This window comes from Bos mutus, chromosome 10 (assembly GCF_027580195.1).
Source record: "Bos mutus isolate GX-2022 chromosome 10, NWIPB_WYAK_1.1, whole genome shotgun sequence".
NCBI lineage: Eukaryota > Metazoa > Chordata > Mammalia > Artiodactyla > Bovidae > Bos > Bos mutus.
In genome coordinates, this window is record NC_091626.1 from 52,164,104 (window position 1) to 52,190,568 (window position 26,465).

The 26,465-nt window shown below is 39.7% G+C and overlaps 1 protein-coding gene across 1 annotated transcript in view; it reads right to left on the bottom strand.

Annotated features, from left to right (window-relative positions):
- WDR72 (WD repeat domain 72) overlaps positions 1-23,109 on the bottom strand; it is a 225,403-nt gene extending 202,294 nt beyond the window's left edge. The window contains exon 1 of the mRNA XM_070378522.1: positions 22,950-23,109. The gene's annotated coding sequence lies outside the window, so the exon portion shown is untranslated. The remainder of the gene's footprint in view (positions 1-22,949) is intronic.
- Positions 23,110-26,465: the final 3,356 nt, after the last annotated feature.

A 26,465-nucleotide genomic window follows, 5' to 3' on the forward strand; every position in this document is an offset into this window, starting at 1 on the left:
CTACCATTATACCTTGTATATAATACTCATATTATAAACTCCTATAATCTAGAATTTCAGAAAAGAAGTAGTTTTGGGGATCATTAATCGGATAGCACTCACTTATAAGAAAACTAACAATGAGAACTGTGATTTAGATAACTCAGAATCAGTTCTAATTCTGAGATTCCAAGACACTAAGCAAATTGTACAGTGAGAATAAGTAACAGATTAAAAGCTTGCAAGTCTCAGAAGTCACTTTTTTTTATACTTTTCCCTCTTTTTCTTTTGTGGCAAAATTATAAAAATAGCCCCAGAAACTTGGTGCCTTGCTATCAATAGGAAAGAGAGTAAATTTATGTTTTCTGAGACCCTGTACAATTCTCTAGAAATCTCTGATCAAAAATAAGCTTCAAAGGAAGAAAAAAAAATAGCCCATTGTAGAATCTCAAAGTTAGAGGAAAAGTCTGTGATGTGGAGAAGAAAGTCATGCCCTTGACTGAAGTATACTGTCCTGTTTCAAATAATTATATGTCTAGACAAGTTGTAAAATCTTTGGAAAGGGATTACAAAGCTCTATCACAGCCCTCAATGTATAATTATTGTATCCCAAATTTGAATGACTGAATGATGTTTTGGAATCTCTGAAACAAGACTGTGGATAGATGTTTACAGGCCCTTGAATGATCTCTAAATGTGGTTTAATTAAAAACAGTTTAAAATAGACACTTCCACTGGCTGGGATTTAAAAAAAAAAAAACATTTATACAGACTGGGATAAAATTACAGATTATATTATAAAAGTTTAAATAAATTTCCCTCATTTGGATCTAGTCATGGTAATAGAACAATGTTTTAGATTATGATAGTGTATTTTGTTACTTATATGAGGAATATAATTAATACTTTATTATATAAGTATAGCTATCAAAATTATCATATAAACACATGCATACATATAAACTTTACACTTAAACAACTTTCAGATAATTTCCACACAAATTTTTGACTGCAGCCTACCAAAATACCACAATCACGTCTCAGAATGAGATAACTGGTCTTCAAGAAGCTCACAGACCACAGGTAGAAAACTCTTGTAAAATGAATTACTCAAGCAAGAGAGTTCCAGAAAAACATCTATTTCTGCTTTATTGACTATGCCAAAGCCTTTGATGTGTGGATCACAATAAACTGTGGAAAATTCTGAAAGAGATGGGAATACCAGACCACCTGACCTGCCTCTTGAGAAATCTGTATGCAGGTCAGGAAGCAACAGTTAGAACTGGACATGGAACAACAGACTGGTTCCAAATAGGAAAAGGAGTACGTCAAGGCTGTATATTGTCACCCTGTTTATTTAACTTATATGCAGAGTACATCATGAGAAACGCTGGACTGGAAGAAACACAAGCTGGAATCAAGATTGCCGGGAGAAATATCAATAACTTCAGATATGCAGATGACACTACCCTTATGGCAGAAAGTGAAGAGGAACTCAAAAGCCTCTTGATGAAAGTGAAAGTGGAGAGTGAAAAAGTTGGCTTAAAGCTCAACATTCAGAAAACGAAGATCATGGCATCCGGTCCCATCACTTCATGGGAAATAGATGGAGAAACAGTGGAAACAGCATCAGACTTTATTTTTCTGGGCTCCAAAATCACTGCCGATGGTGACTGCAGCCATGAAATTAAAAGACGCTTACTCCTTGGAAGGAAAGTTATGACCAACCTAGATAGCATATTGAAAAGCAGAGACATTACTTTGCCAACAAAGGTTCGTCTAGTCAAGGCTATGGTTTTTCCTGTGGTCATGTATGGATGTGAGAGTTGGACTGTGAAGAAGGCTGAGCGCCGAAGAATTGATGCTTTTGAACTGTGGTGTTGGAGAAGACTCCTGAGAGTTCCCTGGACTGCAAGGAGATCCAACCAGTCCATTCTGAAGGAGATGAGCCCTGGGATTTCTTTGGAAGGAATGATGCTAAAGCTGAAACTCCAGTACTTTGGCCACCTCATGCAAAGAGTTGACTCATTGGAAAAGACTCTAATGCTGGGAGGGATTGGGGGCAAGAGGAGAAAGGGACGACAGAGGATGAGATGGCTGGATGGCATCACTGACTCGATGGGCGTGAGTCTGAGGGAACTCCAGGAGTTGGTGATGGACAGGGAGGCCTGGTGTGCTGCGATTCATGGGGTCGCAAAGAGTCGGACACGACTGAGCGACTGATCTGATCTGATCTGATATAGTAATATACATATATTTTATATATATATATATATGTATATATCTGTTCAGTTCCATCACTCAGTTGTGTCCAAGTCTTTGCGACTCCATGGACTGTAGCATTCCACACTTCCCTGTCCATCACCAACACCTGGACCTTGCTCAAAATCATGTCCATCAAGTCAGTGATGCCATCCAACCATCTCATCCTCTGTCATCCCCTTCTCCTCCTGCCTTCAGTCTTTCCCAATATCAGGGTCCTTTCTAATGAGTCAGTTCTTCACATCAGGTGGCCAGAGTATTGGAGCTTCAGCTTCAGCATCAGTCCTTCCAATGAATATTCAGGACTGATTTCCTTTAGGATTGACTGCTTTGATCTCCTTGCAGTCCAAGGGACTCTCAAGAGTCTTCCAACACTACAGTTCAAAAGCAGCCATTCTTCGGCACTCACCTTTATTTATGGTCCAACTCTATCATCCATACGTGACTACTGGAAAAACCATAGCTTTGACTAGATAGGCCTGTGTTGGCAAAGTAATGTCTCTGCTTTTTACTATGTTGTCTAAGTTGGTCATAGCTTTTCTTCCAAGAAGCAAGCATCTTTTAATTTCATGGCTGCAGTCATCATCTGCAGTGATTTTGGGGCCCAAGAGAATAAAGTCTCTCACTGATTCCATTGTTTCCCCCATGTATTCACGATGAAGTGATGTGACCAGATGCCATGATCTTCACTTTTTGATTGTTGAGTTTTAAGCCAGCTTTTTCACTTTCATCAAGAGGTCTTTAGTTCCTCTTCACTTTCTGTCCTAAGGGTGGTGTCATCTGCATATCTGAAGTTATTGATATTTCTCCCTGCAATCTTGATTCCAGCTTGTGTTTCATCCAGTCCAGCATTTCGCATGATGTACTCTGCAATATAAGTTAAATAAGCAGGGTGTCAAAATACAGCCTTGACGTACCTCTTTTCCTATTTGGAACCAGTCTGTTATTCCATGTCCGGTTTTAACTGTTGCTTCTTGACCTGCATACAGATTTCTCAGGAAGGAGGTCAGGTGATCTGATATTCCTATCTCTTGAAAAATTTTTCATGGTTTGTTGTGATCCACACAGTCAAAGGCCTTGGCATAGTCAATAAAGCAGAAGTAGATGTTTTTCTGGAACTCTCTTGCTTTTTTTATGGTCCAACAGATGTTGGCATTTGATCTCTGTTTTCTCTGCCTTTTCTAAATCCAGCTTGAACATCTGGAAGTTCTCAGTTCAGGTACTGTTGAAGCCTTGCTTGGAGAATTTTGAGCATTACTTTGCTAGCATGTGAGATGAGTGTAATTGTGCAGTAGTCTGAACATTCTTTATACATATATATATGATTTTCCTTGGTGGCTCAGACAGTAAAGAATCTGTCTGCATTGCAGGAGACCCAGGTTCAGTCCCTGGGTGGGGAACATCCCCTGGAGAAAGGAATGGTAACCCACTCCAGTATTCTTACCTGGAGAATTCTATGGACAGAGGAGCCAGGCGGGCTACAGTCCATGGGGTTGCAAAAAATTGGACATGACTGAGAGACTAACATTTTTGCTTTCTTTTATATATCCCACCAAGTTTCCCAGAGTGGCTTTACTACTAGGTAATATCATATCATATCATATCAACAATGCTCTGGACATGTGTTGCTGCTGCTGCTGCTAAGTCACATCAGTCATGTCTGACTCTGTGGGACCCCACAGATGGCAGCCCACCAGGCTCCTCTGTCCCTGGGATTTTCCAGGCAAGAATACCATGTGTTAAATAAAAAAAAAAAAAGAATACCATGTGTTAGTGCTATGTAAATAAGAGTGAGCTATAACCTACAAAGAACAGCTGGTATTTCATCAGCTTTCCCATCCTTTTGATTTTTATCCCTTTCTACAATAATAGTATCTAAAAATGCCTTTCATATACATATATATTATTTTATTATTTTTAATAATATAATGAAAAATAATTTTAAGGAAAAAAATTAGTTTAGATCTAGTAATTATTAAAGTATTATAAAGCTGGCTTTGATACAATTTGATTATATATATATACAAACTCAATTTATACCTAAGAATGAAAAACATAGTATTAAATTTAGACATTATTTCAATATTATGCATTTAAATATATACTGAAATTTAGGTACATATCAAACAAGACCAAAATTGCATTTGTGACATACTGCTTGGATTTTTTACCTTTTATTGGTCTCCCCTGGTGGCTCAGACAGTAAAGAATCTGCCTGCAGTTCAAGAGACCCTGGTTTGATCCCTGGGTCAGGAAGTTCCCCTGGAGAAGGGAATGACAACCCACTCCAGTATTCTTGCCTGGGAAATCCCATGGACAGAGGACCCTTGTGGGCTATAGTCCATGGGGTTGCAAAGAGTCAGATAAAACTAAACAACTAACACTTTCTTCTTATGGTTAATAAAATCAAATGTTCATTTTTTTTAAGATAATTTCCACATTTTGTTTTTCTAAATAAGAGAGGTTTCTGGCTGTTACTTCCAAATGGTTTTTAGTCATTCAAATTCCATGAAATTTGTGAATATTTTTCCTTTCTAGAAAAAGCTATATTGGATAAAATGATTATGATTTCTCATTTTTAATAATGAACTTTAAAGTTCTAAGTGATAGCTTAATTTTCCATAAAGGAATCTTTATCAAATAAATGCCCTTTACAGATTGAAGGAACACCTTCTTATAGTGAATAGGCAGAATACTTTCTGTTGTCATTTTCACTGACACAGAATTTCAACAGAGATCTGTGCTTCCTTTACATACCCAATTGTTAACTATGTGAGCTTAGTCACTCAGTAGAGTCCATCTCTTTGTGACCCTTTGGATTGTAGCCCTCCAGGCTCCTCTGTCCATGCTTTTTTTTTTTTTTTTTCAGGCAAGGATACTGGGGTGGGTTGCCATTTTCTCCTCCAGGGGATCTTCCTGATCCAGGGATTGAACTTGTCTTTTGCGTCTCTTGCATTGTAGGCAGATTCTTTACCACTGAGCCATCAAGGAAGCCCCATATTCGGTAAATAAATAGGAGTTTTCCAACTGTATGCCCTGGCACACATTTAGGCTGTGAATAACTTGACACAAAGGGTGAGAGAAATTGAAACTCTCAAGCCAGTGTGTGTACAAAGATGATCATTTTCTATGTTTTACGTGAAAGGCATGGCAAACATTGAATTAAGTGAAACTTGTCTAGGAATGTAAATAAAGCTGTAGAAGGTCCAAACCATTACAGAATTAGGCAACCCATACTGAAAGCTAAGAAATGAATCTTCTGATGATGCAGTCATGCTGACAGTCACTAACTGTTGCACAAACGCTCATCATGGGCACATGGGAGCTCCCAAATTGTCCCATTTTAAAAGGAAATTTTTCTAAATGATATATAAGATCATGGCACCTGGTCCCATCACTTCATGACAAATAGATGGGGAAACAGTGGAAACAGTGTCAGACTTTATTTTTGGGGCTCCAAAATCACTGCAGATGGTGATTGCAGCCATGAAATGAAAAGACACTCCTTGGAAGGAAGGTTATGACCAACCTAGAAAGCATATTAAAAAGCAGAGACATTACTTTGCCAACAAAGGTCCATCTAGTCAAGGCTATGGTTTTTCCAGTGGTCGTGTATGGATGTGAGAGTTGGACTGTGAAGAAAGCTGAGTGCCGAAGAATTGATGCTTTTGAAGTGTATTGTTGGAGAAGACCCTTGAGAGTCCTTTGGACTGCAAGGAGATCCAACCAGTCCATCCTAAAGGAGATCGGTCCTGGGTGTTCATTGGAAGGACTGATGCTGAAGCTGAAACTCCAATACTTTGGCCACCTCATGCGAAGAGTTGACTCATTGGAAAAGACCCTGATGCTGTGAGGGATTGGGGGCAGGAGGAGAAGGGGATGACAGAGGATGAGATAGTTGGATGGCATCACCGACTCAATAGACATGAGTTTGGGTAAATTCCGGGAGTTGGTGATAGACAGGGAGACCTGGCGTGCTGTGATTCATGGGGTCACAAAGAGTCAGACACGACTGAGCAACTGAACTGAACTGAACTGAAGTAGAAATAGCAAAGGGCTACCTGTTCTAACAACTTCCTGATCACCTGCCAACGCCAGAGAGGCTCTTAATATCTACCCCTCTTAACAAGTGAGAAAACATCTACAAAGCTGTTAATTATAGCTGGTAAAGGATGGGTGTCTTTTCATTGTTTGAACCCTAGTCCCTAGCACATGCATGCCACATTAGGGAACATTTAATAAACATTTCTTATGTGACTGTAGTCAACCTTGAAAAGGGAGGAAGAGGAGTTCACTGGAACCTAGAAGAAACTTTAAGAATGAGGCATTAAACTCCTATATTGCTGATGAGGAATTGAAGGAAATGTGATGTGATTTTCCTAGAATGAGAGTCTTCTTGTTCCTGGAGTACTTTTGTTCTGGGGAAAGTAATTCCTCCAGTTTCCCTATTTGTGTTCCACTCAAATGTATGGGAATATATAGGGTTTCTGATTCTAGATTGATAATTAGGGTCTATCCAGCACACCACCATCTCCATTAAATTAAAAATGTACTTTACTGTGAAAGAGGCAAGAAATATAATAGGAGTTATAAAAATCTTTTTTCCTCCATTAACAGCTAGCAAATATTCTTTGAGCTCAGTTTTCTCAACTACACAATGGAAAAAATAATTACCTTGGATAATTGATGTGAAAAGAGGAGATTCTATATAGAAAATGTTTATAATTATTTGTCCAAAATTAGACTCAGTGAATATTTACTGAATGAATGAATGAGAAAAGAATCACTGTGATTTTATACTGTGGGCAAAGAATGTGACCACCACTTTCTAGCAATGCCTTTCTTTCTTCTACAATACTGTAACTACAATTTCTTTTTTCAAAACTCATATGAATATATACCAGAGCCTTTGGCCATGAAAATGTACAGTTGGCTATCATTACCTCTAAAATCTGTGATGATACTTTAATCAACAACTTCAGGTAAGATTAGGGTTCTCTGGTTTAGCAAATAAACATACAAGATGTCCAGTTAAATTTGAATTTCAGATAAATAACAAATAACTTTTTTAGTGTAGGTATGTCCTATACTACATAACTTTTGAGATATGCTCGTAATAAAAAAGTTGGTTATTGTACAGGACATGCTTATAAAAATTACTATTTATCCAAAATCCAAATTGAACTGGGTATCCTGTAGGCATTTTAGGCCACTGGCAACCCTAAGTTACAGCCAAAAGGGAGCCTTGAAGATAGCTATCATCCCCCTCTCTTGTCCTACAGACAAGAGAATGAAGGTTTGGAGAACTTGTTTTTTTGGTCAAAGTAACCCAACCAGAAAGTAACTGAGCGAGACCTATAACCTGGTCTCTTAACACTCCTTCTAGAATTCTCCTCCTGCACACCATGATGAAAACAACCCAACCTTCCCCACCAAAGTGTCTTAGTGACCAGCTAAGCAAAATGATTTATGTTTGTAGTTCTTTTAAAAAAAAATGAAAGCAATAAGTCAAGTAAAATAATGACAATGAAACCTCTTATGCATTCAGGCGCCAACGTGGCCTCAATTGTTTTTGAAATCTGGCCTTAGGTCGAAGATCCCACATGCCACAACTAAGTCCTGGTGCAGCCAAATAAATACATGTTAAAAGAAGGGGAAAAAAAAAAAAAAAAAACATGCTCCTTAGTCCTTTCTCCATGATTATGATACCAGGCAAGCACAAGAGAAGACAACATGCCATTACAGCCCCCATCCTCTCCTCACCTTCGCCTTCTTCCTTGTAACAAGTTGCTTTTATCTCTCTGACATGTCTGATCTGAGGCAAGCAGAATAATAAATATGATGCAAATGTGGTTTTGTGGCTGGTGTCTACTGGACACTAGAACTGTTTACCTCATCATAAATAGCGCTCTTCGGGGACACACCCTGACACTGAGTCTCTGTCTCGCCAGCCTCATAGATAAAGACGAACCTCAAACTCCTTGACTAGGAGGAAAGTAAGAAGAGTGTAGCAGTTAATAACACGAGTTTGGGATAGAACAGATCTGGGTCTGCATCTTACTCTGCCTCTTACAATTATGTGGCCTCTGAATCCATCTCATTTCTTTTTTTTTTTTAAGATTTTTTTTGATGTGGACCATTTTTAAAGTCTTTATTTGAATTTGTCACAATATTGCTTCTGTTTTATGTGTTGGGTTTTTTGGCCAAGAGGCATGTGGGATCTTAGCTGCCTGACCAGGCATCCAACCCTCACCCCCTGCATCGGAAGGCAAATTTTTACCACTGGATCACCAGGAAAGTCCCTGAATCCCATCTCTTAAGCAAAAAAGAACTCTACTTAACTTTCTTCAAAACTATACTCAGGTACTCTGAGGGCCACAGATAAATTACCCCATGTTGCTTTCCTTCAAAGAAGATAACTTGGTCATCTTGAGCCCAGATGAAGTTTCGTTACCAAGTTTTCAGTCTAAGTTAGAAAAGCTTGGGGTGTTAAAATTCATCAGGTGGTACTTTAAATGAGTATAGCTTATTGTATATAAACCATACCTTAATGAAGTTGAAAAAAAACAGACTGGAGATAATAAAATAGCTTGGTGGATGTCTTACAGATAGGGAGTCAGTGGCAATAAACTAAGAGAAGATAGAGTGGGGCTTTATGAAGCAACAAGGAATAGATGTAAGCTAAACAGAAAAGTACCCAGGGTATGGGGAGGCCAGCATTCAGTTCAGTTCAGTTCAGTCATTCACTCGTGTCCGACTCTTTGTGACCCCAGAATAATTGCAGCACGCCAGGCCTCCCTGTCCATCACCAACTCCCGGAGTTCACTCAGACTCACGTCCATCGAGTCAGTGATGCCATCCAGCCATCTCATCCTCTGTCGTCCCCTTCTCCTCTTGCCCCCAATCCCGCCCAGCATCAGAGTCTTTTCCAATGAGTCAACTCTTCGCATGAGGTGGCCAAAGTACTGGAGTTTCAGCTTTAGCATCATTCCTTCCAAAGAAATCCCAGGGCTCATCTCCTTCAGAATGGACTGGTTGGATCTCCTTGCAGTCCAAGGGACTCTCAAGAGTCTTCTCCAACACCACACTTCAAAAGCATCAATTCTTCGGCGCTCAGCCTTCTTCACAGTCCAACTCTCACATCCATACATGACCACAGGAAAAACCATAGCCTTGACTAGACAGACCTTTGTTGGCAAAGTAATGTCTCTGCTTTTGAATATGCTACTTTCCTTCCAAGGAGTAAGCGTCTTTTAATTTCATGGCTGCAGTCACCATCTGCAGTGATTTTGGAGCCCAGAAAAATAAAGTCTGACGCTGTTTCCACTGTTTCCCCATCTATTTACCATGAAGTGATGGGACTGGATGCCATGATCTTCGTTTTCTGAATGTTGAGTTTTAAGCCAACTTTTTCACTCTCCACTTTCACTTTCATCAAGAGGCTTTTGAGTTCCTCTTCACTTTCTGCCATAATGGTGGTGTCATCTGCATATCTGAGGTTATTGATATTTCTCCCAGCAATCTTGATTCCAGCTTGTGTTTCTTCCAGTCCAGCATTTCTCATGATGTACTCTGCATATAAGTTAAATAAACAGGGTGACAATATACAGCCTTGACATACTCCTTTTCTTATTTGGAACCAGTCTGTTGTTCCATGTCCAGTTCTAACTGTTGCTTCCTGACCTGCATACAGATTTCTCAAGAGGCAGGTCAGGTGGTCTGGTATTCCCATCTCTTTCAGAATTTTCCACAGTTTATTGTGATCCACATAGTCAAAGGCTTTGACATAGTCAATAAAGCAGAAATAGATGTTTTTCTGGAACTCTCTTGCTTTTTCCATGATCCAGTGGATGCTGGCAAGTTGATCTCTGGTTCCTCTGCCTTTTCTAAAACCAGCTTGTACATCAGGAAGTTCACAGTTCACGTATTGCTGAAGCCTGGCTTGGAGAATTTTGAGACTTACTTTACTAGCGTGTGAGATGAGTGCAATTGTGCGGTAGAAACTTGCACTCATTTCACACGCTAGTAAAGTAAGGCTCAAAATTCTCCAAGCCAGGCTTCAGCAATACCGTGAGGCCAGCATTATAACTATTTTAACCCTGGGAAATGAAGCAAAGTACCTCAGGACTAAGGTTCATGCACAGGTGGTCTCAGCAGAAGCCTATGCCCCCAAACATTTCTGTTTGCAGATGCTCCCAAAACAAAAGATCTTATTTTATCAACAGATTGTAATCAGGTCATTCCTTAGAAAAGGCAAAAAAAAATGTTTCTTCAAAGTCAAAAGCTGCCCAAGGTGTATTTGAATAACACATAAAAATCCACCTGGTTTACCAATGGAGCACAACAATTTCAGAATTAACCCCTAACCAATCATCAAAGCCAAGCCCTCCCAGCCCCCTGCCACCAAATGTTATTATTGACTGATTAACTGCTACTTAAGAAACTCTAGAAAGTAATGTGTTTTAGGTAGAGAATAACTTAATAGATAAACTCAATGGTAAAATAACCCAGAGATCAAGGAATGAATTAGACAGACATGCAAAATAATCTCTGCACTTCACATACCCATGATTCGGAACAAACATAAAACCAAACAGCCAAGAAATCACATCCCTACCAGTAAACGGATGAGGTTTTCATCACAGCTTGCAATTCTGCCAATCTTGTGAGTCAAAGATTACAAAGTATTATCTTCAAACTTCACCTCCTTGCTTATTAAACTACAGAGCAACAGATTCAAAACAGCCCAATTAAATGCCAGCATGTCCATTTGCAGTCAGTGTCCAAGAGATGTGTTTGGCCAGAAAAACAGAAATAGGAGAAAGATAACTCATTTATTTCAAGGTGGTTCCTTCACTTCTTTTCTAATTTATTTTTTTATTGAAGTATAGTTGAATTACAATGTTGTGTTAGTTTCAGATGTACAGCAACAGCAAGTGATTCATTTGTGTGTGTATGTGTGTATAACTGAATTTATATATATATATATATATATATATATATACATATATATATATAATCTGAGTATGGGACTCCCCAGGTGGTACAATGATAAAGAATCAACCTTCCAATGCAGGAGATGCAAGAGATGTGGGTTCTAGCCCTGCGTCAGAAAGATCCCCTAGAACAGGAAATGGCAACCCACTCCAATATTCCAGTATTCTTGCCTGAAAAATTCCATGAACAAAGGAGCCTGGCAGGCTACAGTCCATGGGGGTGCAAAGAGCATATGCACACAACTGAGCATATGCACCATGCAATCTGATTTTATATATATATACACACACCTATATACATATATAAAAGAATATATGTATATATGCTTTTCAGATTATTTTCCTGTATAGGTTATTACAAAATATTGAGTATATTAATACTTTCCTGTGCTATACAGTAGGTCCTTATTGATTATTTATTTTATATATAGTAGTATGCGTGCGTTATTCCCAAATGCCTAATTTACCCCCATCTTTCCCATTTGATAACCATGAATTTGATATCTATGTCTGTGAGTCTGTTTCTGTTTTGTAAATAAGTCCATCTGTATTAGATTCCACGTGTAAGTGATATCATATATTTGTCCTTTTCTGTCTGATATTATCACTTAGTATGATAATCTCTAGGTCCCCATCTATGTTTATTTCATTCTTTCTAATGGCTGAATAATAGTCCATCGTGTGAATGTACCACACCTTCTTTATCCATTCACCTGTCGATGGGCATTTAAATTGCCTCCATGTGGTGTCACTAGTGGTAAAGAACCCACCTGCCAATGCAGGAGACATAAGAGATGCAGGTTTGATCCCTGGGTGGGGAAGATCCCCTTGGTATGGCAACCCACTCTAGTATTCTTGCCTGGAGAATCCCCATGGACAAAGCAGCCTGGTGAGCTACAGTCATTGAGTCTCAAAGAGTCGGATGTGACTAAAGCAATTTAGCACAGTCCTGGTTACTGTAAATAATGCTGCTATGAACACTGGGATGTATGTATCTTTTAGAATTATGGTTTTCTCTCCATAAGGAAATAGAGCTCTTTTACTTTTATTTATATTCAGTCAGTGAAGAACTTCATGAAACTCAAATCCGCTTGTCCAAAACCTTATCTTTAGACTTTAAGTGGATTTTTTTTCTTTTTAATTTATGCCACATTTAACTCTGAATATTTACAGTCCAAATTATTGTTTTGTTTTGTTTTAACCTAGAGATTTCTATGCTTTTGAATTGTGGTGCTGGATAAGACTCTTGAGAATCCCTTGGACAACAAGGAGATTAAACTAGTCAACCCTAAAGGAAATCAACCCTGAATATTCATTGGAAGGACTGATGCTAAAGCTGAAGCGCCAAAAGATTGAGAGCATGAGGAAAAGGGAGCAGCAGAGGATGAGATGGTTAAATATCATCACCAACTCAATGGGCATGAATATGAGCATACTCCAGGAGATTTCAGAGGATAGAGGAGCCTGGTGTGCTACAGTCAGTGGGGACGCCAAGAGTCAGACACAACTTGGTGACTGAACAGCAACAAAGAGGTATCTAACATGAGCAAAAAGTATCACTGTTCTGCTGCTGCTGCGTCGCTTCAGTCGTGTCCGACTCTGTGCGACCCCATGGACGGCAGCCAACCAGGCTTCCCATCCCTGGGATTCTCCAGGCAAGAACACTGGAGTGGGTTGCCATTTCCTTCTCCAATGCATGAAAGTGAAAAGTGAAAGTGAAGTCACTCAGTCGTGTCCGACTCTTCTCAACCCCATGAACTGCAGCCCACCAGGCTCCTCCGTCTACGGGATTTTCCAGGCAAAAGTACTGGAGTTGGGTGCCATTGCCTTCTCCGATCACTGTTCTAGTCTACTCTTTAATAAATTCAAAAAAATATTTAATGAGAACCAAATGTATGAGAAGCAAATGTATTTAAGGTGGTGGATTGACCTGTAGAGAATACAAAAAAAAAAAAAAAAAACAGAAAAACACAATCCCTAACCTTGAAGTATTTACAACTGCGTCATTTTATGATTAGGGCTTCCCAGGTGGCTCAGTGGTAAAGAACCTGCCTGCCAATGCAGGAAACGCAGGTTTAGATCCCTGGGTCAGAAAGATCTCCCAGAGAAGGAAATGACAATACACTCCAGTACTCTTGCCTGGAAAATCCCATGGACAAAGGAACCTGGCAGGCTATATAGTCTATGAAGTTGCAAAGAGTCGGACATGACTGAGCACATCCAAGTACACATTTTGTGATTAGCTTTAACTAAGTATGTGTATAAACTCTGAAAACCTCTTTCCAATCTTGAGCCATATTTTTCTTTCCCATATCCAAGTGTAATCTAAAATTACCTATTTCTTTAATTCACTTATTTTTAAGTACTAAATTAACTTACTTAAGGATAAATTGTTATATAACTATCTCCTTTAAAATTATCTTAATCATTAATAACTATATAACATGATGGGATTTGACATGCTGCTTAGATTTTTTTGAAATGTACATTAAAATAAATACTTGTCTATTAACATCAATGTTTACTGTGTACTACGTAAACTTATACTGAGAAACATGTCTCTAATCGAGTCCCAAGTGAAATCTCTTCTTCTGCCCACTCATAAATCTCATTGCAACCCAGGTAACTCGTTACACACCAATACTCTTAGTTGATGATCCCACCTTCCAATAAGAAAAGAGCTTCCTCTCATCACTTCAACAAACCATATCTTTTCCTCTTGTTTAGCTTATTTCTCTAAGATAGTCGTAGTAATCTCCTATGATCACATCTTTATCATTACCCCAAATTTCATCTTCTGTCACCTCAGTTACTCCTTCTATTAACCCTTATTTCTTATTTTCAGGTGGTCTCCCTTTTCTTTGGCTCCTTTGCCTTTACTTATATGCTGCTGCTAAGTCGCTTCAGTCGTGTTTGACTCTGTGTGACCCCATAGATGGCAGGCCACTAGGCTCCTCTGTCCCTGGGATTCTCCAGGCAAGAACACTGGAGTGGGTTGCCATTTCCTTCTCCAATGCATGAAAGTGAAAAGTAAAAGTGAAGTCGCTCAGTTGTGCCTGACTCTTAGCGACCCCATGGACTGCAGCCTACCAGGCTCCTCCATCCATGGGATTTGCCGGGCAAGAGTACTGGAGTGGGTTGCCATTGCCTTCTCCGTACTTATATGCATTTGGTTTAAAAATATTTATTGTCTATTGTGTGTTAGAGACTATGCAAGATTCTAGGAATGTAGACAAGAATCTACAAACCTCAAGGAGTCACAAGTATCTGAGGAGACAAGGACGTCCTGTGTCACCAACCATGTCATGAGTGCCTTGTAAGGTAAATGCAAGAATGTTTGCAGAGGAAACACAAGTGGAACTTGAAATCTAAGGTAGAAAGGATTTCCCCATGGAGGTTAATATCTAAACTCAAATCCCAAATATTATATACTTATCAATATTATACACATGCTGGTTTTGTGACCCAGGGAAGTCTCTAGTTATTTTAAGCTTTATTTTCCTCAACCATAAAATGATAATATTGTCTACCTTACCTGGCTGTAATAAGATTAAGGGGACAGCATGTACTCAGTGGTGAGGCCCCAGAGTTAGTGAGCTTGGATTCCGATGCCAACTCTACTACTACATGGCCTGGGGGGGTTACTTTACAACTGTGTATTGGAGTCCCATCAATAAAATGTAGATAAATAATAATATCTATCTAATAAATAATAATATCTATCTAATATCTAATCTATAAATAATAATATCTAGTATCTATCTAGTAATATCTATCTAATAGATGTGAAAGTTAAGTGGGAAAATCCATGAAAATCATTAGATAGTGAACATTCAATGAATGTTAGCCACTCTTATCAGAAGGCTTTTTAAATCTCAATATCTGTGTATAAATCCTGTTAAGTAAACAGCAAAGCAAATAACTCATTTATAATCCTTCATTTTATTATTCATAATTTACAATAGATCTCATCTATTAAGTGAATTAAGCAGAGGAGACTAAAATAAAACTTTAATGGTACCAAACTGGCAAAGTAGAAGAAAATCTACCCTCTTTCCATGTATTAGGAATTAAGCCAAACTCACCCCAAACCTCAGAATGTGACATTACTTGGAATAGGATCATTGCAGATATGATTAATTAAGTGATGATGAGGTCATACTGGATTAGGTTGGATCCCAAATCCAATATGACTGGCATCCTTATAAAACAGGGAAATTTGGAGAAAGATGCACCCAGGAGAGAGACACGTGAAGATGAAATCAGAGATGGGGTGACATTCCTATAAGAGAAGGAATGCCAAAGATTGTCAGCAAACCACCAGAAGCTAGAAGAGAGGCATGGCGCAGATTCTCGCTCACAGTCCACAGAAGGAACAACCCTGCTGACACCTCGGTTTCAGACTCCGAACCTCTGGAACTGTAAGATGATGCAGTTCTGCCACTTAAGGCACTTAGTTTGTACTGCTTGTTGCGGCAGCCCTAGCAAACTGATATACTATCTGACACATTTGGTTTCTTTCTAGTAAGAACATAAATCTTAATAATGTGTAGATGGATTCTGGAGATATATACTTAAATTTTAGTCTGAATCACACAATTGGTCATATACCAAATTCTGTTCTCTACTTCTTTTGTGTAATACATCTCCTTTTTACGCACATTACAGGTTCCTTGAGGAAAGAATATATTCATTTATTAATTCAACAGGTATCTATAAAAGTGAAAGTCTCTCAGTTGTGTCCGACTCTTTGCAACCCCATGGCCTATAGAGTCCATGGGATTCTCTAGGCCAGAATACTGGAGTGAGTGGCCTTTCCCTTCTCCAGGGGATCTTCCCAACCCAGGGATCAAACCCAGGTCTCCCACATTGCAGGCAGATTCTTTACCAGCTGAGCCACAAGGGAAGCCCAAGAATACCCACTCCAGTATTCTTGCCTGAAGAATTCCATGGATACCGAAACCTGGCAGGCTACAGTCCATGGGGTCACAAAGAGTCGACAGGACTGAGCAACTTTCACTTTTCTGACATTCCAGAATCCTAGCAGAAGCGTAGCCAAAACAGGTATATCCAGAGGCTTATAGAGAGAGAACACCATAGTGGTTTATAGAGAGTGGTAGAGGAGGGTCAGTACTTGAGGGTCATAATCCAAAGGAATCTTAGCATTACTGGAGTAGTCGGTTCTTTAAAAAGATATTTTCTGGGACTTCCAGCTCATTTCAGCATTAATTCAAGACACAAAAGTCAGTCATTTGAAACTATTCTTCTCACCTTTGTGGATTTTCTGTCAGAAGCAGACAAATCCTACCTCTCTTTTTATATTCTCCTACCTCACCTCTTTTCACCATTTTCCCCTGTCCTGGCTCCTCCAGCCAGATCACACTCCCACCTCTTGCCTTAATTACCCTTTCCAGGACTGACTCATCTGCAAACAAGGCAGTGGTGTCATCATTGGGAACTCTTACTCTCAAGCATTTGAAAAGTGGGATGATCCTTGAAGTCAGACAGATCTAGGGATATAATCCTAGCCAAGGGAGTTAGACTTATTTACCGACTGATGGTGAGTGTGTAGATTAAATGAGACAGTGCACGGGAAAGTCCCCAGCACAATCCCACTTCTCAAAATACTTGAGAGTAAGCGTACCCAATGATGACGCCACTGCCTTGTTTACAGGTAAGTCAGCCCACCACTTAAACACTAAACAAATCAAAAACAACTTAGGTCCAACCACAGGGGTGATTAAGGTGCCACGTCACTCTTTAATCTGAGGGTAAATGTGCAAATAGATTGTCTCTACTTAATCTACAAAAGCTATCCATTACATGTGTGAAAGGGGCATGCATGGACAAGAGTGTTTTCTAGGCATCAGGACTCAATACAAAAATGACAGCGAAAAGTCTAGTGTAACACTGGTGTCATGGAACAAGATTGCTAGTACAAAGTGAGATTTCTACACTGCAATGATTTCAGGGCAGTGGATGTCACAAGAGGTGGCTGAGGGAGACGGGGAAGGGGTTGGCTGGCTACAGGTCAATAGAAACCAGGCAAATATAGCACTTTCTAACATATCCTGGCTTCTGCTTATTTTAAAAAAATATGTCCCTGGCAAGGAGGATCCCTCTTGTCATTTCTCTGTTGGGCTTCTACTGACCAAAGACTGTCAGGTGATATCAAGAAATTCTGTCCCTTGGGCATAAATAAATGCCCAACACCCATAGTTCACAGGAATATGAACGCCTGAGAGGCCTGGAATCGATCCAACCCATTTTAACTAGCAAGAAACTACCTAGTAATACCTTGTTTATATTTCTTGGAGGAGGGACACAAGAAACACTTATTTCATTCCACACAATAATTCACCACAATCAGAGGGAGCACAGCAAGGGCAACACCATCTCCCAGCTGCTGATTACATCAAAGGCTTGCAGCACAAATTCAATTTTATGATGTTAATCTTGGCCTGCCACTCAGAAATTTTCTCTGAGGGATATGATTTTTCTCTGGATTTCATTTTAAGAATGATTTTCTTCACCCACAATCAATAAAGATATGTTTTCATCAAAAGACTGTATCTTGGTAGAATTCAATTGGCTATTTCAATCCCTTTTGGTGACACAATATTAATTAAAATAGTTTATGTTGCACTTCAACTGGAAAAAGAGTCAGTGAAAATAGCAGCTACTCAGAACACATGTTCTATACGCATCAACATGGAGGGCAGAAAATAATTTTCTCTTTCTCCGGGCGGCAGACATTAGCTATTCAAGAGAGTTGCTCTGACTTAGTTTATCTCTGTGTTATCACTGAAATAATAATAATAATAATAATAAAAAATAAGCTCTTCCTGTTTGTATAGTTTGCTCAATAGGAAATAAAAATACACATGAAGAAAATGCTTCTAATTCTCACCTGCTAGTGCCTCAGGAAGAGCGAAATAAATGTCTGTGCCCACGCAGCATTATGGGATATTAAGAATCACAGTCACTGTTTCTCTTAATTAAAAACAGTTATAATGTTATTAAAAATTCTTTTTATTTTCAATTCCTAAATAATGGTTGCAATTGAATACATTTTCTTTCTAACACGGAAACATAGGACAAGTATGGAGTTTTTCACACTTAAAAAAAGGAGAAAATTATGTAAATGTATTAGAGGAAATGAATTCTCTTTTAACAATGATTTTTAAAGTGGCAGTTAATTCACTTAACAAAAACATTTATCAAAGTACCTAGTATGTGCCTGACTCTGGTCACCACTTGAGGCTGAGAGAATCTGAACTTGAGGCTGGAAATCTAAATTTTAACCAGTTCTCCAAAGATATTCTTAAGCACATTTGAGGCAAAGGAACTTAAATCAATCTCATCATTGCCCCTGTACCACACAATTAATGGAATATACAAATTATTAATAAAATTAAAGAAATATTCACTGAATAAAAGACCAAAAAGAATAAATCCCTCAAAAATTCTTGTTTGGGGCCTGATCTGCATGACCACCTGAGAACATCAAGACCTAGCCAGCCTAATTTGGGCCTTCCACAGCCAAAAGTCCTCATCTGGTCCCTAACCTACTATTTTTCTCTGCAGTGACTATAGTTTAAAGTAGTTAAAAGTCTTTTTCTATCTACTGCCATCTAAATGACACAGAGAAAGAAATATTCCCTGTTCTGTAGGACTTTGTAAAAAAAACTACCTGAGGTCTTTCCTTGGAAATCCATGTGGGGAAAGGGCCTTAACAGGAAAACTCTAAGTATTCAATCATTGAGAAAATACATACATTGTTTGCAAGAAGGAATAATTCAAGATGATTAAGTTAGAATTTTGAGGCAAAGTCTTCCACATTTCCAAGAATTTTAAGAGCTAATGCTACCAGAGAAAAATCATAAGAGGGTACAGTCCTTTAACAAATTCCTAAAATGTTCAAGTTGCATTTTGGTATTCCAAAAGAACTAACACATTATCCAGATCCCATCCCCTAAAAATGTTTTTCTAAGACTCACTTCAACTGCTCAGAATGAAAACAAGAACTGGAGCAGGAAGCAGGGCCTAAAATAGTCTGAGATCCTATCATGTAAACACAGGAATGCTAACCTTTGTCCATCAAAGAATTCTTGGTGTGGTGGAACTCCTCTAACAGAGCCAGGTCTTAAAACAGGTGGATGTTCAAAGTAAACATTTAGTGGTTGGGAAATAGGGATAATAGAGGTGAAACTATAAAAAACTTCATACGTCATTCTGAACAATAAGACTGGTCTGCTTTTTATGATATACTTGAAAACATGAAATCCCATCGATACTCAAGGCTGGATTTCTGTTGTATTTTTCTCTCATCAAGAGACTAAGATGAGTGAAGGGAACCAAATTAGCTGATTGTCACCTGTGCATCATATAGTCTTGTGTTTTCTAGGCAAGTAAGTCTTCCAACAAAGTTGTGATGTACACATTTATGGGAGAGACTTGAAAATCAAATAAGGACCTAATAATGTAAAATAATGGACTTCCCTTTTGGCTCAGTGGTAAAGAATCTGCCTGCTAATGCAGGGGACATGGGTTTGATCCCTGGGTTGGGAAGGTACCCTGGAAAAGGAAATGGCAACCCACTCTAATATTCTTGCCTGGGAAATCCCATCGACAGAGGACCCTGGTGGGCTTCAGTCCATGGGGGTTACAAAATAGTCAGACTTAGTGACTAAATAACAACAATGTAAAATAATATACAACACTCATTTTACATCTGAGGAAACCAAAGCTCATAGAAGCAAAATAATTTGCCAACATCCTGTAGCCAGTAAAGGATGAAACAATATGTGTGAAGATTTGTATTTGTCATGTTTTCTCACCCTATGAGACCCTCACACTAAAGTTTCCTTTGGCCTGGAATGCTCTTCCTCAGCATTTCCTCCTGGCAAACTCCTATAAAAATGGAGCCTTCAAAACTGCAACTAAATTGTAACTCCTTTGAGCCTCTACTGGGTGATACATTGCACTCCTCAACTCCCAGCACTTCCTTTTCTACCTTTAGGGAGCTCTGATCTCTAATTCTTCCTCTCTCAGTTACCTGAACCCTACCATGAATGTTTAAAGGGCAGCAAACTGTTCTTTTTCCTTTGCATTTTGCTTGCAGGTAGTTTTATATATAACAAAAAGTAAAAAAAATGTTGAGGGGGATGTCAAAACATTAATGTATTCATTATGAGTGAATGTGGTATAGCTTTAAAAGCCACCTCTTTTTCTTCTCCCAGACAAGTCAGCTTGAATGTTAACTCTGAGGTCTGCACAAGGAGAGAAAGGGAGATGTAGAAAGATATCTTTGGCTATGAACTTGTCTGTAATTACTATTTAAGCAACCTAAAATCTTATCAGCTTTCTGGGCCCTGAACTCACCCTTCACTAGGAGGAAACACAGTCAATTCACCAAGAGATTGAATGATTCAATTAATGACAATTCCCTCATCCTGTACTTGCTTAGTTTTTATACACTCATACATAGGATTTTACTTTTTCCAGATGAAATTTCATTTTGTTAAAAGCAAAAAAAGGAAGGGCTAGAAAACCAAGATAGATTCAGGAGTCTCTAAAACTCACACCCTTAGCCACTGCACTGCATTGCTTAGGTGGGGCAGGGGCACTGCCCAACGTGTTAGGAAGCCCTTTGGAAATGACAGCAAACTCTAGATGAGATGTTGGTCTAGAACAGCAATATCTAGCTCTAGAAGCTCTAGAAATGAGACGGTGCCTTTTATAGAATAATTCAAAAAGATCCAAATGTCCTTTATGATCAATACAGTTTCCTTACTTTGAAGACAAAAATGAATTAAAGTAAGTTAAAGGACTTGTTCGGAGAAGGCAATGGCACCCCACTCCAGTACTCTTGCCTGGAAAATACCATGGATGGAGGAGACTGGTGGGCCGCAGTCCATGGAGTCACTAAGAGTCGGACAAGACTCACTGACTTCACTTTCACTTTTCACTTTCCTGCATTGGAGAAGGCAATGGCAACCCACTCCAGTGTTCTCGCCTGGAGAATCCCAGGGACGGGGGAGCCTCATGGGCTGCCATCTATGGGGTCGCACAGAGTCGGACACGACTGAAGCGACTTAGCAGCAGCAGCAGCAAAGGACTTGTTGGTACCCCAGAGTAAAGCTGGGGACTTGCCAGGTGTTCAGAGACGGTCTGGTAAGAGAACTTACACATATTCTTTCAGTCTTTATCCCTACCTCATTGCCTTGCCTCTAACTCAGAACATAATTTAAAAGTGTTAGACTAGGGGAAAAATAACTATACATTCAGAGCAGAGCTTCCAGAGAAATGTCTGACAGAATTCTTAATAAGAGATGCTGCATATTGTACCACTATTAAATAACAGAAAAAATAATTGTCAGGTCACAGATATATTTGAATGAAGCAATCTTTAAACTTTGAAATATTCCTAATACCACTATTCTCAAGATTGCACAGTTATTTAATAACTTATATATACTTCTATTCCAGTTGGCCTCTATAAACTAGAACCTTAGATTTCTAAAGCATTCACTTCATTGGATAGACCTGTTAATGCAAGATATTACACACAGAGAGAGACTTATACTTTAAGTTGATATTTTATTGATAAAATAATTATAATTTACAAATATCTTCCCCCAAAGTGGTGAGGATATTAGAACTCAATATAGCCCCAATTTTTGTGGTTTAAAAAATAATAAACATGTTTACTAGAGCTTTTCATGGACAAAGTTTCCCTTTCTCCTCTTACCCTTTGCATTCTTTACAGAAAACACTATGGGTACACAGTAATATTGAAGGAGCTAAAGGAGAGGTAAGGAACAAAAGTCACAAGACCGGATTAACCACAAATAATTGCATGCCAAAAGAAGCTGTTTTCTTCTTCCCTGATCTTTAAAAGGTGAGAATTCAGGAGAGAGAAAACTAAACCCACTGTTTGCTGGGGGGCAGGAGAAGTGGGGGTGAGGGTAGGAAAGGGGATGGAAGAGACAACGTTTCCAAATCCTTTCTTCAGATAAAACTATTCAAAACAAGTGACCTAGTTTTCAAAGATGACCTTGAACTCCTTTAGCATAAAACTACAAGGGGGAGGAACAGAAAGTTAACGTTGTTTCACAGCAACCTTCTGATTGCGTCTTCCTAACAGTTTTCGAAATGAACACAAAAACGTTCTAATGGATGAGGAGGGGGTTAGGGAAGCACCTGTCCGCAAGGCAGTACTGCTAGTACTTCACCTTGGCCAGATTTTTCGTCAATGCAGACATCACTCCCTGGATTTTCCTGTCCCTCGTCCAACTTTACAAGTGATAATAGTGTTGTGTCCGCAACCTTTATTGCTGGCGCAGCCGCGGGTGCACATCAAGGAAAGTTTTCACCAGATTCCCTGCCCCGACAGGTCCCAAGATGTCACACCCTCTCCTGCCGGCGTCCACCGGATCTTTTCCCCAGCTACTCGACTCAGCTTAATGAATTCAAGAACTCCAGTCCCGGAGACGTCCGATTTCCGAGTCCCAAGAGACTCTCTCAAGACCTCACCTACACCAAGCCATCCAGGCCCCGCTACCACAACTCGAAAGGACCGATTTGACAGGTGCCTGTCTTCGGTCACTACGGATGCGACATCAAGACCAGAGAGTAGAAGAAGGAGTTTTCCACGTGCAAGAACTTGGAGCAGAAAAAGAGATTATAACTACTGCAACACGCGCTCACCTTCCTTCCTCGCCCCTCGGTATCCAAACCCTCGACTTGAGAGCGGGAAGCCAAGGGCAGCACGAGTCCGGGGCCGTCCGGGGCCACAGCCTGGGACAGAGGAGCCCGAGCCGAGCCCGGGGCGGCTGCTTTAACCTAGACTGGGTGCCGCGAAGCTGCAGCCGCCCGGCAGCTTGACAGAGGGGTAGCAGGACACAGGGGCGGTCTTTCAGGAGCAGCCACACCCTCAAACCTGACACCTCGCCCCACCCGAAACCACGCCCTCCCCCGAAACCACGCCCTCTCCTCCTGCCCCTCGTCCCTCTCCCCTCCCCCGACTCCAGCCGGAACTCTGGCTACCTCTAGCCACAGGCGCTGTGTGGTCCAGCCACTCCCTCCATCTCACGAGCGGTGGTGGCTGGAACAGGCCGGTCCGCGGGAGTCGAGGTGTTCTTCCAGGGGTGGAGGGAGTCAAGAGTTAGGTCAGGAAAGTCAAGGTAGGCCAGGTGATATGGACCCTCCCCGGCACTGATAGAGACTGGGAGCCCTGGGACCTTTGTTAATGGAAGGGAGGAAGTTCCCCTCCACCTAGCAGAGAAGAGTGAGAGTCCAGGGAGCTAGGAAGGGTGGAAAAATTCACCCTTGAAACGGGAGTCCTGACCTGCTCTTGAGTGTGCCAAGTCAGACTACTGACTGGGTAATTTAGAAAAATGGGAGGGACAGTTTGTTTTTCTCAGGTTTCTTGGTCATTTTACTTTTTCCTCCAAACCTGTGGGCAACGTAGTCCTGGATTTTAACACTCCCAGAAGTAGGTGGGGAGATATATTTTTATTTATTTATTTGATGTGGATCATTAAAAAAAAATAAACTTTTATTACATTGCTTCTGTTTTAGATTTTGGATTTTTGGCAGGAAGCATATGGGATTTTAGCTCCCCACCCAGGGATAGAGCCCAAACCACCAGCATTGGAAGCTTGGAGTCTTAACCTCTAGACCATGAGGGAAATCCCTAATGGGGTGAGATTTTTAATCACTCCCTTTCACTTGTACCTACCTGGCTTCCCAAATACTAAGGATAGTTGGCCAGGCCCAAGCCAGAGCACAAGTTCTAGGTCCTCTGAGACCTAGAGGTCTGAAGTCAGACTTCTCATACCCTGGATCTTCCTGTGTGAAACCCTGCAGAGGAGGATATCACTCTCATCTTCATCCTCTGCACCAGGTTAGCTCCAAGTCTTGGTTCATCTGGAAGCTCACTTACCCCAGCAGGTTGGTGTTCCTGCTCTTCACTCCCAAGTTGCCTCACTTCCTATTATAGCACTTGTCACAACTTACTGCAATTACTTGTTGCACTGGCCTCCTTGCTTGACTGTAAGGTCTGTGAAGGAAGGGACACCAAACATATAGTGGATACATATAAAATACTGTTGATCCATGACATGTATCTAACAATTGCCTGTTAAAGTGACCCCAGCCTCCAGTTCTTTATGAACTTCCGTCACCTATCCTTAACTTCTAAGTCTGCAGAATTTTATTTCAAAATTAACATTCCCACCCCTACTGCCATTCCCAAATCTTCATCCTGCCAGTTGAACAGAACTTTCTTCAAGCTTCGTAAAGATGTAAATAGAAAAAGAAACTTAGACTTGGTTCCTCTTGTCTGAGCTCTGCCATAACTAGCTCAGTGGTCGTAAAGGCCCTCAACCATTCTGGGTCTCACATCAGAGCCTTGGATACTTTTAAAGCCAATGAAAACTGGGGGAAGAGGAAAAAAAAAAAAAAAAAAGCTTTTAGGAAAAAATGACCTCAGTAAAAAAATTAAAAATGAAATAAATGAGAAAATGAAATAAAAAATGAAAAAAAATGTTGATAATATATAATGTCAATGTAATGGTCTTTATTGCCAGTGTAGTCATTGACAGCATTGAATTTTCCAAGCCTTATAATCACGGAAACCAGTAAGAGTTACAGAAATCTTCCCAGTCTTTCATGTTCTGGGAATGGTAACTGGTTTATTGCAAGGAATCATCCTTTCCCAAATGACTTAAATAAGACTTACCTTGTTTATCTATGACACAGACCCTCCAAATTTCCATTCTTTGCATCATAAATGATTAGCTGAACTCTGAACCATTTGTGCTAACTAACCAATAATCTGAACAAAATATCTGCTACCTTGACCAAATTTAGTCCCATAAAAATTTCTTTTGAATAGTGTCTCTCTTTATCTTGTTTTTTTATATGCCCTTGTAAAATATAATTTTTAATACAGGCATGCCTAAGGAATATTGTTGGTTCCATTCCAGACCACTGCAGTGGAGGGAATCACATTTTTCAGTTTCCCAGTGAGTATAAAATTTATGTTCACAACATACTATGGTCTATTAAGTATGCAATAGCATTATGTCCAAAAAAAATGTGTGTACTTTAATTAAAAAATAACACTCTTGGAAAAATGGTACTGATAGGCTTGCTCAAGGCAGGGTTGTCTCAAACCTTCAATTTGTAAAAAATGCAGTATCTGTGAATCTCAGTAAAGCAAAACAGTCTAAAATGAGTTGTACCTGTATTGTTTATAAGGAAAGGGCCCTCTCAAGAGCAAAAGGGCCCTGTGTCAGTTTCCTGGTTGTAAAACAGAGGGCAGATCTTTTTTGACCCCAAAACTAGTGAATTCAGAAGCTGAATTTCCAAAGAAAAGCAAGTCAGATCTTGACCTCAAGTCTAGACCTCAGGAGGAAGAGCAAGCCAGCATCTGAGAACCAAACTGGGCACTGGAGGTGACTTGTTTGGCTAACCTGGGTTTTGTTGTTGCTATTATTTTTTAATTTGAATTTGAATGTATACCAACTCTGTAGTCTTCATCATTTATATTACCTATTTGATCATTGAAAACATTTAGGTTTGTATCTCTAGAATGCTTTTGTGCTCTCAGAAAAGTGCCCTGAATTACAAAAATATCTCCTCCCTTTCCTCTACCATGTCAATAGAGATAGCCAGGCAATGATGTCTGTTAATCTCTCTACTGGATGATTCAAGTGTTTGAATGAAAGGACAAATATTTCATTTATAGTTGAAATGTGTTTGTTTGGTGATAAGATACTAAACAGTGCAACAGTCTCTCCTTTTGAAGCACTGAAAGATTTTTTACCAGATAAAATAAATATCCCTGGAGGTAATTTAACTTCAAATCAGAATAGATTCTTTGACATGCTTTAAAAAATGAGTAGAAATAATACACAAGGGAATTAGTTTGGCCAATTCTATGAAATAATAAAAAATAACTTGTGATAGTTTGAATACATGTCCAAAACTTCTGTATTACTCCTCCCTCTCTGGTGGAGCCTATTTCCCCTTCTCCTGAGTGTAGGCTACATTTAGTGATTGGCTTCTAACAAACAGAATGTGGTAGGAATGGTAGAGCGTAACTAGCAAATATACATCGTAAAATGCCACTGGAACTTCCACCTTGTTTTCCCTCTCTCTTGTATCTGTTTTTGGAGAAAGCCTGTGAACATGTTGTTAGGACATTCATGGGACTTT